Raw genomic sequence first — 12,275 nt, 5'->3', positions numbered from 1 at the left:
TAATTATGATGTAGTGCAGCCAGGGAAGCTAACAAAAAAGAGCACATTTTCTTCTTGCTCGTTCTGTTGCTGCAATTAAGCCACTGCTTTCCTGGTTCTGATAAATGCCCTCATTGGGCTCGGCTGAATGGTTGGTGGACAGGTCAGCCTAGAGGCCACCTGCCAGAGAGGGATCATATATATACAGTAGTGCTATAAACCTGGGACAGTGAAATAGCTCTAGGAGAATGAATGGCTATCTTCTTCTCTCCCCTCTCCAAAAAAGGAAAGAAGAAATGCATATTGGCAGCATAATTAACCATCAGCCTCCTTTCTGAATTGAGACATCATCACTGAATGCAGCTCCTCAAAGGGACAGCTAGGGAAATTTTAAAGGTGACCTAAAAAGGGGATTTTATTATAAGAACTGAAAAAAAAACTTCCTGGCAATATTTAAGTAGAAGCTAAAAGCATTCGGCTGTACCGCATAAAGGAAATCAGTGTTCTCTATTAGCTAAATTTGAGGTCATTTGCGTTTGCTTTCCCAGCCCCTGAGAATTTATAAAATCAGACAACCCAATTCTTTCAGAGTGAGTCACAGCCTTCTCACCTTCCTTCCCCTCCTTCCCCACCCCCCCACTCCACCTCCAGCCTCGCATCCTCTAGCTCACACACACTATGTGGAACTGGGCAAGATTGGCCCTTTGTATTCATGCTCTTTCTCCCACAGCTTCCTGGAGAACCGGGCTGGGGCGGGGGTGGCAGCGGGCTGACTCCCCACACTGCCAATCTGACGGCAGAGCCTCTGAGGTGTGTGCAGAGAGCACCCAGCTTCAGTAAGGGGGGGTCCCTAGGAGCCAAATGATACCACATACTCTAGGGTCAGCTTCCTTTCCTCCCCCCAAAACACAGGTGAAGCCTTGAGGGGTAAAGGGGAGTCACAGAAAGGCAGATCCTGCGGGAGAGAAGGGCATGGTAGGGTACTTGGTAAGGTGGGCAAGGCTAGAAACGGGAATTTTGATTTAGGTTGATTTGATTCAATTCGATCCAATTTGATATGATTTGAGAATATAGGTCTCCTGTTTTTTGTGTGTGAATTTCTTTCAAGTTGCCCAAGCTCATTTCCTTCTAACCACTCTACCTGACCTCCCCACTGCCGCACACGTGCCTTCCTGAAGAAGAAGGGACAAAACCTTTGGGAGGAAGGCTCAAATCGTCACCTACCCTTATAGCCAGGGGTTCTCGCCCCGGAAAATGAACATACAGACAAGCTGTTTGCAAAAAAAACCTTCAGATGTGGCTCACCCCCGTGGTCTGCTTCTTCAAGTCAGAAAGAGACCACAGAGCTCCCCAGAGGAGCTGCCACCCGGCCCCTTCTTTGCGTGACCTCAGCAGGCCACACCTGCTGCCTCCAAAATCTGAACCAACCTCTTTCCATGCCTCAGACCCAACCACTTGTGTTGCTTGATCATTTTGCCCTTTATAAAGCACGGCCATATACTTTATGCCTTTGGAACCCTCTGGAACTTGGTGTGATTTGTCGTCCCATTTAGAGATGAGACACAGACACCCAAGTGCATCTTGTCGGAGGTTGTACCCCTAGCAAGAGGGACCTGGGATTCCAACTGCATTCTCTTGACTATAGCCTGCCATACTTTGCAGCTTATTGTTAGGTTCCCTATGTTGAATCCCTTGTGACTAGGCCCATAAAATGAGTTTCTGATCCAGGTATTTGCCCAAGAATTTGGGAACCCAGGGAGTTCCACAATCAGAGTGAAAATCCTTTTTTTTTTTTTTTAATTCAAAACATTCTTTGGCATTGCATAGCATGAGAATAAATACTTTAGTGTACACACCCTTCTCTATTGGCAGATTTCACATAAAGGGGTCCTTCAACATTCTTGTGAGACTTGGCTCAGCCTTACTCTTCAAGGGCTCCCATCTGTACTCCATCTCCAAGAACAGGGCATCCCAAAGGCCAAAACACTAAGGTGGTTGGGAGCATGGGATGTGAGGTTAGCGGTTGGCAGACAATTAGCACGTTACCAGAGTTAACTTTGCCCAGCTTCATCTTTTTTTTTTTTTTTTTAAGGGTTTCACAAGAAAGCAATTTCAAACAAATCATTTCATCTCCCTGGGATACAGTCTTTCCATCTATAAAATAGGCATGACCTGCCTGGCCTCTCTGTAGAAAGCAGAGGCTTAAGGAAGACAAGGAGTGCTTCCAAGGTCAGAAGGCTTCCGAGCTCCTCGGAGATGGCGAGTGCAGTTACTGTCATAGGGCTGCCTTAACAAAAGACGACAAACTGAGTGCCTTCAACAACAGGAGTGTATTGTTTCACAGTTCTGGGGGCTATAATCAGAGATCAGGTTATCAGAAGACCATGGTTCCTCTGAAGGCACTAGGGAAGGATCTGATCCAGGCTTTTCTTCTGGATCCTGGTAGTTCCTTGGCTTGTGGCGGCGTAAGTCCAACCTTCACGTGGTGTTCTATGTGTGCGTGTGTCTATCTTCTCGCATGGCCCCTTTTCATAAGGGCACTAGTCATACTGGATTCAAAACCCACCCTGTTCCAGTGTGACCTCAGGACTTTAACTTGCGAACTGGAGGGGGTACAACGAAATCCAAAACCGTGAGCGATACTACAGCTGCCCGTAGAAGGCAGTCCTGTGTTTACATGGCCATGTCCCTCACCAGTCGTGGTTCTCAGGAGTTCCAGTTCTGTAGGAGGGGAGGAGAGAAACAAACGACTTGCACCTGCTCGTAGAGTGTAGGGCTGTGGCCCTGCCAGTATTAAAGTAGGGGTCCAAGAGCTGTTCTGTGGCTCCAAGTCACCTGGGGGCGGGGGAAGGGGTGGTAACCAAAGGCCACCATGAGGCCTTACAAGACAGTTGGCTTCGATGGCTGATGGTCACGTCACAGGTCGGGCAGGGTGTGACATCAAGAGGTTTGCAGGGTCACAGTGAGAATGTGACACAGGCCTTCTGAGGACTCTGGCAGATGGCCTCAGCTCTTGGCCTTTGCCGTGTTTGGGGGCGGCCCCTCAGCCTGACGGTGCCCTTCGAACAGATTCCTGGAGGCTGACTCACCTACCGCTCAGGCACGCACACTCAAGCGCCAGCTTTTCACTTCTGCTGAAGGTTGCTTCTTTCCAGCAGCCAAAATGCTCTAGTTGCTGTCAAGAGCCCAAAAACTTAACATCCTAACATGAATTAAATGACGCTGAATGAGCTTGAAGTCCGGTGAAGCCTGATGCCTTGGTGTCCCTTGACCCACCACAGTCAAGGCCTCTCTGCTGGGGAACCCCGATGAGGGTGCCTCTCTCCGCCGGCCGGTCTGGGTCACCACGGCCAAGCTCTGCCCCTGCGGGCCTTCCTCTGTCCCCTGGGCTGGCTGCTGCCTGATGCTCGCATGGTCTTTCTCCACAAAAGCTGCTATCAAGTTTTGTGAGGGATCATCCAAATGTCCCCAAGGGAGCCCAGAGAGGGAAGGGGGAATGGAGACTACAAATGTGTAGTCTCCAGGGGGTGAATGAGATCCTCTTTTTATGTGTCTGAGAAAAATGAAGAAAGCTTCCTCTTTCTCCCCACCTTCACCAGCCCCCCAAAATCCTCCATCTTTTCAGAAAATCTGCCTCAGTGGGTCGGGTACCTGAGGATAAACACAACAGCCAGGGAGATCTGCTCCAGCATCCAGGTAGGTCAGAGGCCAGAGAAACTCTGGGGACCCACCTAAGATGAGAATAGTTCAGTTGCACACTCTTCTCCCCTCCTCTCTCTCTCTCTCTCTCTCTCTCTCTCTCTCTCTCTCCTGGACTCCAGAAGAGGACCTTCCGTGTTTAAGCTGCCATCCATCGCAAAGCTGGAATGTTGGAGCCCCCTATGTGTAAGGCAATGCTAAGACTATTCTCTGAAGAAAAGTTCCTGCCTGCCAGGATTTGAGAGAACATCAAGAATTAATTCGGTAATTCTACTCCTCAGAACATACTTATGGAAGAGCATCCCGTATACCCACGCTGTACACACACAGACACACACAAAGGTGGTGCTCGCTGGAGCTTTGCTTATGGAAAAGTTAAAAACCTAAGCCCAAGCATTAGGAAATGATATTAAAATGTAGGTTTTCTCTGTACAATGAAATATGAATCAGCTGATTTAAAACACATTCTTGCAGATTTGGCAACATCTTTGGAAATTGCCCACAAAATAATTATTAAAAGAAAAAATAGGCTATGAGACTGTATTAAAATGACGTTTCTAGAAGGTTAGTGGGATTTATCCTTAAGTTTTAGCGTATGAGTGTTTTAGTTTTCTTCTTTAGGCTCTCTTTTACTTTCTCTTTTTCTTTTTCTTTTTTTTTTTCTTTAGGCTCTTCTGTTTTCTAAGTTTTCTTTAGGCTCTTCTAATTTTCTAAGTTTTCTATTTAGTTTTCTTCTTTAGGCTCTTTTTTCCTCCTTTTCTTTTTTCTTTAGGCTTTTCTATATTTTCTAAGTTTTCTATAATGAATATGTGTTATATTTATAAACAGAAAAAAAACAATAATGGATGCATTAGAAAGAATCCATGTCTTGTTCTTTTCCCTATACCTTCCCACCCCGACCCTGGCTTTCTGAGGTGCAAATTTCCGACTTGTTCCTTTGGCCTCCTAAAAACTTTAGTTTCAGTGCTGGATCTGATAGGTAGCCCAGGTCAACCTTGCTTTTCTTCACTAAGACAAGTTGCTCTGGCTAAATTCTTCTCCTCATCTCTCTTCCCACTGCCCTTGACTCTCCTGACTCCAACACAGAGAATCCTCCCAGAGACCTCAAGTCACAACCTGATCTTTGTTCAGGAACCTGCAAAGTTCCTGAACCCTGCAAGGTTCCCTTTGTCCAGGCCAGGGTTAAATTTCACCAGCGAAAGCAAGCAAAGGAAGGAGGGAGACACAGAGACAGAGAGAAAGGGGTGGGGGACAGAAGTTGACTGATCTGCCATTCGGCCTCCTTGGGTGGAATTTGTCCAGTTCAGACAGGATGAATGAGGAACACAGGCCCATTCCTTCACACATGTTTAGAACCCTGACCCTGAGCTGAACATTCCATTTATCCTCTTCGTGGGCTGAACAGATGAAATTGCTTTAGCTGAAGAAAGTGGCCTGAATTTACTTATGTATTAGATTCCCAGGGTTCATCCATCATACGGACCTTTGGATCCACTGGAATTGTGAGACAAGTACACGTTGGAGCAGACACATGAGCATGTGACACTCGTGCCTCCAGGTGGACAGGGCCGGCAGCGCGGCCCCCCATCTGTGCCAGAGGGTCGGGGGCTGGGGAGCTGGGCTGCTCTCCTTCCTCCCCTGTATGGCAGATTGTTTAGCAATGCGCCCGAGATCCCCCAGCTGGAGAGAGGAAAGGCTGGGCACTGGGACTGGGCTTTCTGTCTCACCACTGCTGCGAGACCAGGGCTGGAGGCTCTGAGCTGAGCTTCACCGTTCTCACATCTCCAACCAAGGGGACAGTGTGAGACTCGTTAAAATAGCCATCCTGAAGGCAGTTCTTCATATTCTTCTTTCGTCTCTGCCCATGAACCCTGCACACATACCCCTCCTTGCCCTTCCTCCTACATATAATAAGCCATTTAACAAAGAACTTGGCTTTGTTTCATCTCGTACCTGTTCTAAGACATCTTAGGCTGAAATGCCACAGGGCCCAGCTCTGATAAATGTTACTATTAAACCACTCTCCCTCCCAGCACCAAACTCTCCTCCAGACCTCAGAAGGCCTCCCCATCCCTGGCCACAAGGCTCTCCAGTCCCCCAGTCTCACACCCCCACGATGGCTGCCTTCCTCCCTTGCTTACCCCCCTTGCCAGACGGAGGCAATGTATTAACGTGTCCCCACCTGAGACAAAGAAAGGAGCCTTTGTTATACCTGCAAGATCCTAAATATTATCATCATTTAATTACTGCCATTCTCCCAAGCCAACTTCTTGGCAGCGGCTGCTCCTTCAGTTAAATAGGCTTTTAAGTTTTCCCAGGGAGGCTGCATCAGAGGTAATTTGTGAATGGAGACTAATTTGGGGTGTTGCTGCTGGTATAAAGAGGTGGCTCCAAGGTAACAGAGCCTTAAAAGACAAACCGAGGAAAGTTTAAGCATTTCCTTCAGGCACAGATCATCTTTTGGAAAGGGCCAGTACTTTTAGATTCATCTTGGGCACAAACCAGTGGACTGCATTATTAATTGGCCCAGATTCAATTCTTTTTCTTTCTTTCTTTTTTTTTTTTTTTCTTTCTTACCACAAGGAGAGCTGAGTCACATTCACTATGCCTTTGGTTGCCAGGAATTGTTCTCTTGGTTGTGTGCTTAGGCAAAAGGACAACTTTACCTCATTAGCCAGGAGTGTCTGCTTGACCCTCAAAGGTGTTTAGAATTTTCAATTTCTAAAATGTCACTCCATCTGCAAAAAGTACAAAGTATTCCACACCTGAAAGGATGACATTCCAGGCAAAAATGGCCCGGACTTTGGAAATGGGAACCCTGGTTTGCTGCCACCATTAATGTGACTATAGGAACTCAGACGCAGCTCATACCACCTGGACATCTCTAATTTTATTTGGTTAGGTCACAGCCCTGCCATTTCCTTATGATATGATCATGGAACATTGCTGATTATGAGTTGTTTTAATGCTCCCAGCTGGAGCAGTTCTTCAGTGGTACTCATTTTTGGCCACCTAGTTTGGAAAGAAAATCAGCACAATCAGATCAATGAGATCATTGAACATTCCCGAAGTTGGCAGATTGGAGCAAATGAACACCCACTTGCCCAGCTTTTCTCTCGGTCCTAATATTATTATTATTATTATTATTATTATTATTATTATTATTATTATTGTTATTGGGACATAAATGATGTATAACATTGTGTAAATTTAAGGTGTACAGCACGTTGACTTTATACATTTGTATATTGCAATGTGATTACCACCATAGCATTAAGTACACCTCTATATGTCACATAATTATTCTCTTTTGTGGTGAGAACAATTAAGGTCTTAGAGTCTTAGCAACTTTGAAGTTCATAATACAATATTGATGACTGTAATCTCCCTGCCACCCATTAGATCTCCAGTAATTATTTATCTACTAATTGCAAGTTTATACTATTATACGACATTCCCCCAACTCCCCCAGACCTACACCCTGCTAACCACCATTCTGCTCAAGTTTACCTTTTTATTTTTTTTCCAAATTTACCTTTTTAAAATTCCACATATAAGTGATATCATACAGTATTTGTCTTTTCCTAACTTATCTGACTTAACATTATGCCCTCAAGGTCCATCCATGTTTTAGCAAATTGCCATATTTCTTTCTTTGTTACAACTGGATAATATTCCATTGTGTGTGTTCCAATGGAACATACAGTATTCTGGGATCCCTGGGTGGCGCAGCGGTTTGGCGCCTGCCTTTGGCCCAGGGCGCGATCCTGGAGACCCTGGATCGAATCCCACGTCGGGCTCCTGGTGCATGGAGCCTGCTTCTCCCTCTGCCTATGTCTCTGCCTCTCTCTCTCTCTCTCTGTGTGTGTGACTATCATAAATAAATAAAAATTAAAAAGAAAAAAAAAAGAACATACAGTATTCTGATCTCAAAGTTAAGGGTAATTGTACCTTGCGAGTTCAATCATCAGAAATCATTTTAGAGCACCATTTTTTTCCAAACTCTAGAATACCTAATGAAATTACAGTAACAAGAAAACATATGACGAGGTCAGGGGAAAGTGATCAAATTTGAACTTGGGTAAACTCTGCAGACAGAAATGAATGATGATATGGCCACAAAGGGAAAAAAAGGGTAGGGGTGGGGGGGAGAGAATACACATCACCATAGTGGCAAAACATTTTTTTATTTTTTAAAAAGACGAGATAGGTAGCTTATCTATTATCTCAATTTTTACCTCTATAAAAGATGTATATCAAGGTTATCCATCACATGCATTTTTCCATTATCGGACCCAAAGTGACATTCTTTGTAAACATATTAGTTAAATATCGAAAAGTAGGACCCCTGGATGGCTCAGCGGTTGAGTGTCTGCCTTTGGCTCAGGGTGTGATCCTGGAGTTCTGGGATGGAGTCCCACATCGGGCTTCCTGCATGGAGCCTGCTTCTCCCTCTGCCTGTGTCTCTGACTCTCTCTCTCTCATGAATAAATAAACAAATAAAATCTAAATAAATAAATAAATAAATAAATAAGGGAAAGTGTTCCTTTGGAACGTGTTCAGGTGGAGGTGAGAGCAGTGTAGCAGACATAAAGAAAAGTAGGATGAGTCAAGAAGAGGCTTTAGGGGTTACCTGGGTGGCTCAGGTTGTGATGCCGGGGTCCTGGGATCAAGTCCTACATCAGGCTCCTCGCCGCAGAGAGCCTATTTCTCCCTCTGCCTGTGTCTCTGCCTCCCTCTCTGTGTCTCTCATGAATAAATAAATACAATCTGGAAAAAAAAAAGGAGACTTTAGGAGTGTGAAGGAACATTACCAGAAATTATACCCTATAAGGCCCTGGCGAGAGAAGTGAAGTGGAAGGTTGAGAGCCCCCTGCTTAGAGAATTGCCCCACTCAGAGTCCTTAACGTTTGATTTATTTCATCTTGACATTGCCTTCTTTGTTCTGGTATTGAAAACAGGGTGTGGTGGAGGGACTCTTCGCACACCTCCTGGCGAGGGATCACATGCATTTGTGTTCAGTGAAACTTTCTGGTCACAACGTGTCTGTGTCAGCAATCAGGTGCTTTGCGGGGATCCTACAGTGTCTATGTCATCATTCTCTTTTTGAAAAGACTTGCAATTCCTAGACAATAATGCCACACCCTGTCATCTCTGGGCAATGCAGGTGACACTGTTCTAAAGGAAAAATCCCCCAGTGCTTCTCTGTGGTCCTTCTTCTTACACTGAGAACAGTAATTATTAGACCATTCACTACTTGCCAAAATCTGGAAGAAGTATCTTACATTTACCATGATATATCAGTATCATTCATTGTGTTTAACCAACCTTGCCAGTTAGGTGTTATTATTCCCATTTTACAAATAAGGAATGAGCCTCTAACGTTAAAACAAAACAGGACAAAAACTGTCCCAGGTCACTGGTAAGAAGTAGCAGACCTGAGATTTGGAGCTGTTTGTTTTTAATTCAAAACTCCCACTTTTTTTTTTTTTTTTTAAATTCTTGGGAGAGCAGACAACTTCCTTTTGGCTGTGGTTTGCATTCTTTTTGTTTCAAATGAGGTTGAATGATCATCATATAGATTTAGGCATTTACCCACAGATGCCTCTGTGGGAAGCATGCTTGTATCTGCCTGGCCTCACGGGGCCTCTAAGAACCTTGGCTGAAAGTTTTTATTTTCTTCAAATACCCTTTTATAGCACTCCAAAATAGCTGTGCCCTCTCTGAGGATCGAACTCAGGACCTTCAGATTATGAGACTGACGCGCTGCCCACTGCGCTAAGAGGGCTGTGGTGCTATCCTTCAACATGAATAATAAAAGTAAACTCCTTAAAGAGAAAGGTATCTGTTCATCTTTGCAGTTTAGTCCAATGATTGAATGGATTTGGAATAGCATCAAAAATGCTCTTTTCCTGCATCTCCTCAATACCACAGCAGTATTCTTAAGTAATCTAGAAGATAACTTAGCAAATGATATGTGTACTTTGGAAAAACAAAAAGACCCCATTATGTTAATTATAGCCCATATGCAAAGGAACCAAAATGTATTAGGCTCATCTAAAAGAATAAGTGTGTCAACATATTCACAAAAATTAAATGCTTGTCAGCTCTGGCACCACTATCATTTCTTCCTTGGGTATTGGAAGATTATCCATTCTAGAAAAATCAGAGTCAAAGTGTAGAAGGTTGAGTTGAAAAATTATTGAACCAGACTTCTGAGTGAAAATAAAGTAATGAGCACATCTACCTGTGGCCACTCCTTCCTGAAGCCTCATGAAATAATAAAAGGATTTTGAAAGACATAAGTGCAAAAGACAGAGGAAGAAAGAGAGCAACAAACTTGGAAGCTGGAAAGCAATGTCATGGAAACCCTGTCTTACTTTGTAGAAACTTCCAGAAACTCAAGAGCTAGTAGCACCAGATGTTTCTGAAAGTGGAAGTAAATATGGAACTAAAGACAGAAAATTGGTCTAGTTGGGTTGTTGAAAAAATAGTGAGGCCCTCAGGTGGCCTCCCCAGATCCAAGCACCAGGCAGATCATTCTGCCCTCACCAGAAGACTGGAAGCATATTCTCTAAAGGGTAAAACAGAAGAAGTTCTCTGGACAAGTAACACCAGATCCACTGAGGGTGGGGAGTCACACTGAAAAGAGGGCACATACCAGAGTAGAACTTCTCTAGCCTTTTCCCCTTGTTGACTCTCAAAATACCAGAAATCAGGATTTGACCTTGGCTTAAAAGTTCATTCTTTGTGGAATATGACCAGCTGAAGAGAGGGAGGAAAAACTAAGAGTACTAACATCAGGAATCTTCTCCAAGAAAATAGTGCACCAAGATCACCCTACAAGGAAGATAACCCATGAGCACAGGGCTCTGGCAATCAGCTGTTTAGCACTTCATGCATAAACATGAGCAGAAAGTCAAGGATCACCAGCCATTTGAGGAAATGATATAAAATAAAATACAAAGGGATGCCTGGGTGGCTCAGTGGTTGAGCATCTGCCTTAGACTCAGAGCATGATCCCTAAGTCCTGGGATCAAGTCCTGCATCAGACTCCCTGCAGGGAGTCTGCTTCTCCCTCTTCCTGTGTCTCTGCCTCTGTCTGTGTGTCTCTTATGAATAAATAAATAAAATCTTTTTTAAAAATACAAAGAGTTAACCTGTATTTTAGAGGAACCTGGAAGAAATTAAGATTATATGGGGGTAAGAAAAAAGTATTTAATTAATATTAATATTCTTGGAGAGATAAGGTATAGTGGATCCATAAAGCAAGAATAGATGAACAAAATGAACATTTGGGATACCTAAATTGCATTTTATTCTTACAATAGAGTTACATAAGGCAATGAGACTAAATAATTATTGTTGTGTATTGTGATGGATCTCACAAACATGATGTTGAAATTAAAGAAGCCAGACACAAAAAAAGTATATATTCTGTGATTCCACCTACATAATAACGTTCACCAAAAAAAGGCTACAAGTGTTAAAATTCAGCATGATGAATGGAGAGAGGGCATGGAGAAGATCTTTTCATTTTCGAATAAAAAAATAAAATAGGTTTTATACAAAGGATCAGGAGTCAGAGTGATATTGAATTTTCAACAGCAAGTGGAAGCTACAAGGTAATAAAGCTATGCCTTCAAATTTCTGAAGAAAAGTGTTGTCCATTTCCTGCTAAATTATCAATTAACTCTGAAGTTATATTAATGATATTTTCAAACATACAAGATCTTTAAAGGCTTACCTTTCTTTTAACTTTTTCATGCAAGCTCTGAGAAGCTAGATACACCAGAAATAAACCCAGGAAAAAGGACCCAAGAAATCCAGGAAATAGATGCACCGATGGAATAAAGAAATTGCAAGTCCCAGGATGGCGGCCAAGGGGGAGCCCAAGGCAACGAATTCGCAGCAAGCCTAGAGAGCATAGGTATAGTGATGTCTTCAAGATTTACTGACAGAATATAGAAAGAGGAGACTTACACAATTAGGGAAAGTTTGGGATTAATATATGTATATTAGATATATGTACTATTGTAAGAATATATAGTTAAATTGCATACATATGGTATTGTAACTAATATATTATGCACATTATGAAACAAAATATACATTAAAAAGGATGAAATAAAAATAAATATAAATAAGAATTCTATTGTTTTCTCCCCTCAATATCAGACACATCTCTACCTGCACCCCGCAATGCCCATAATACAAGGTGCCTTGAGGAAATAGGCCATAGAAAAGGTAAATGTTGACACTTGGGAGAAAAGATGAAACACTGGTAAATGCCAGCCTCCACTGTGGTGAGTCCTGCCCAGCACCACAAGCTGGGCCCAGCCAGCAGGAGGTCCTAGACCCTCAAAGGGCCTGCATCAGAGACTCAAAAACTCTCAGAAAAAAGTAAATGCCCTTTAAGACCATCTGAGTTATAGTTCTCAGTTTACCAATGAGAATAATTTACACTTTAGAATCATGCCTATCTACTTCTAAATCCAATTAACATATCTACATTTTATGGCTATACCCAAATGAATCTATGAAAAGCAAATATAAAGAATTTTTTTAATTTTTTAAATAATCTCTAACCCAACATG

General features: G+C 43.2%; 1 non-coding gene across 1 annotated transcript; it reads right to left on the bottom strand.

The window, feature by feature from the left end:
* Positions 1-9,393: 9,393 nt before the first annotated feature.
* Positions 9,394-9,466, bottom strand: TRNAM-CAU (transfer RNA methionine (anticodon CAU)). Its single transcript has one exon. It is a non-coding gene; the product is annotated as a tRNA-Met (tRNA).
* Positions 9,467-12,275: the final 2,809 nt, after the last annotated feature.

Source organism: Vulpes vulpes, chromosome 7 (genome assembly GCF_048418805.1).
Source record: "Vulpes vulpes isolate BD-2025 chromosome 7, VulVul3, whole genome shotgun sequence".
NCBI classification, from domain to species: domain Eukaryota; kingdom Metazoa; phylum Chordata; class Mammalia; order Carnivora; family Canidae; genus Vulpes; species Vulpes vulpes.
Note: the sequence above shows the minus strand (reverse complement) of the source record. Positions and strands in the feature narration are given on the sequence as shown.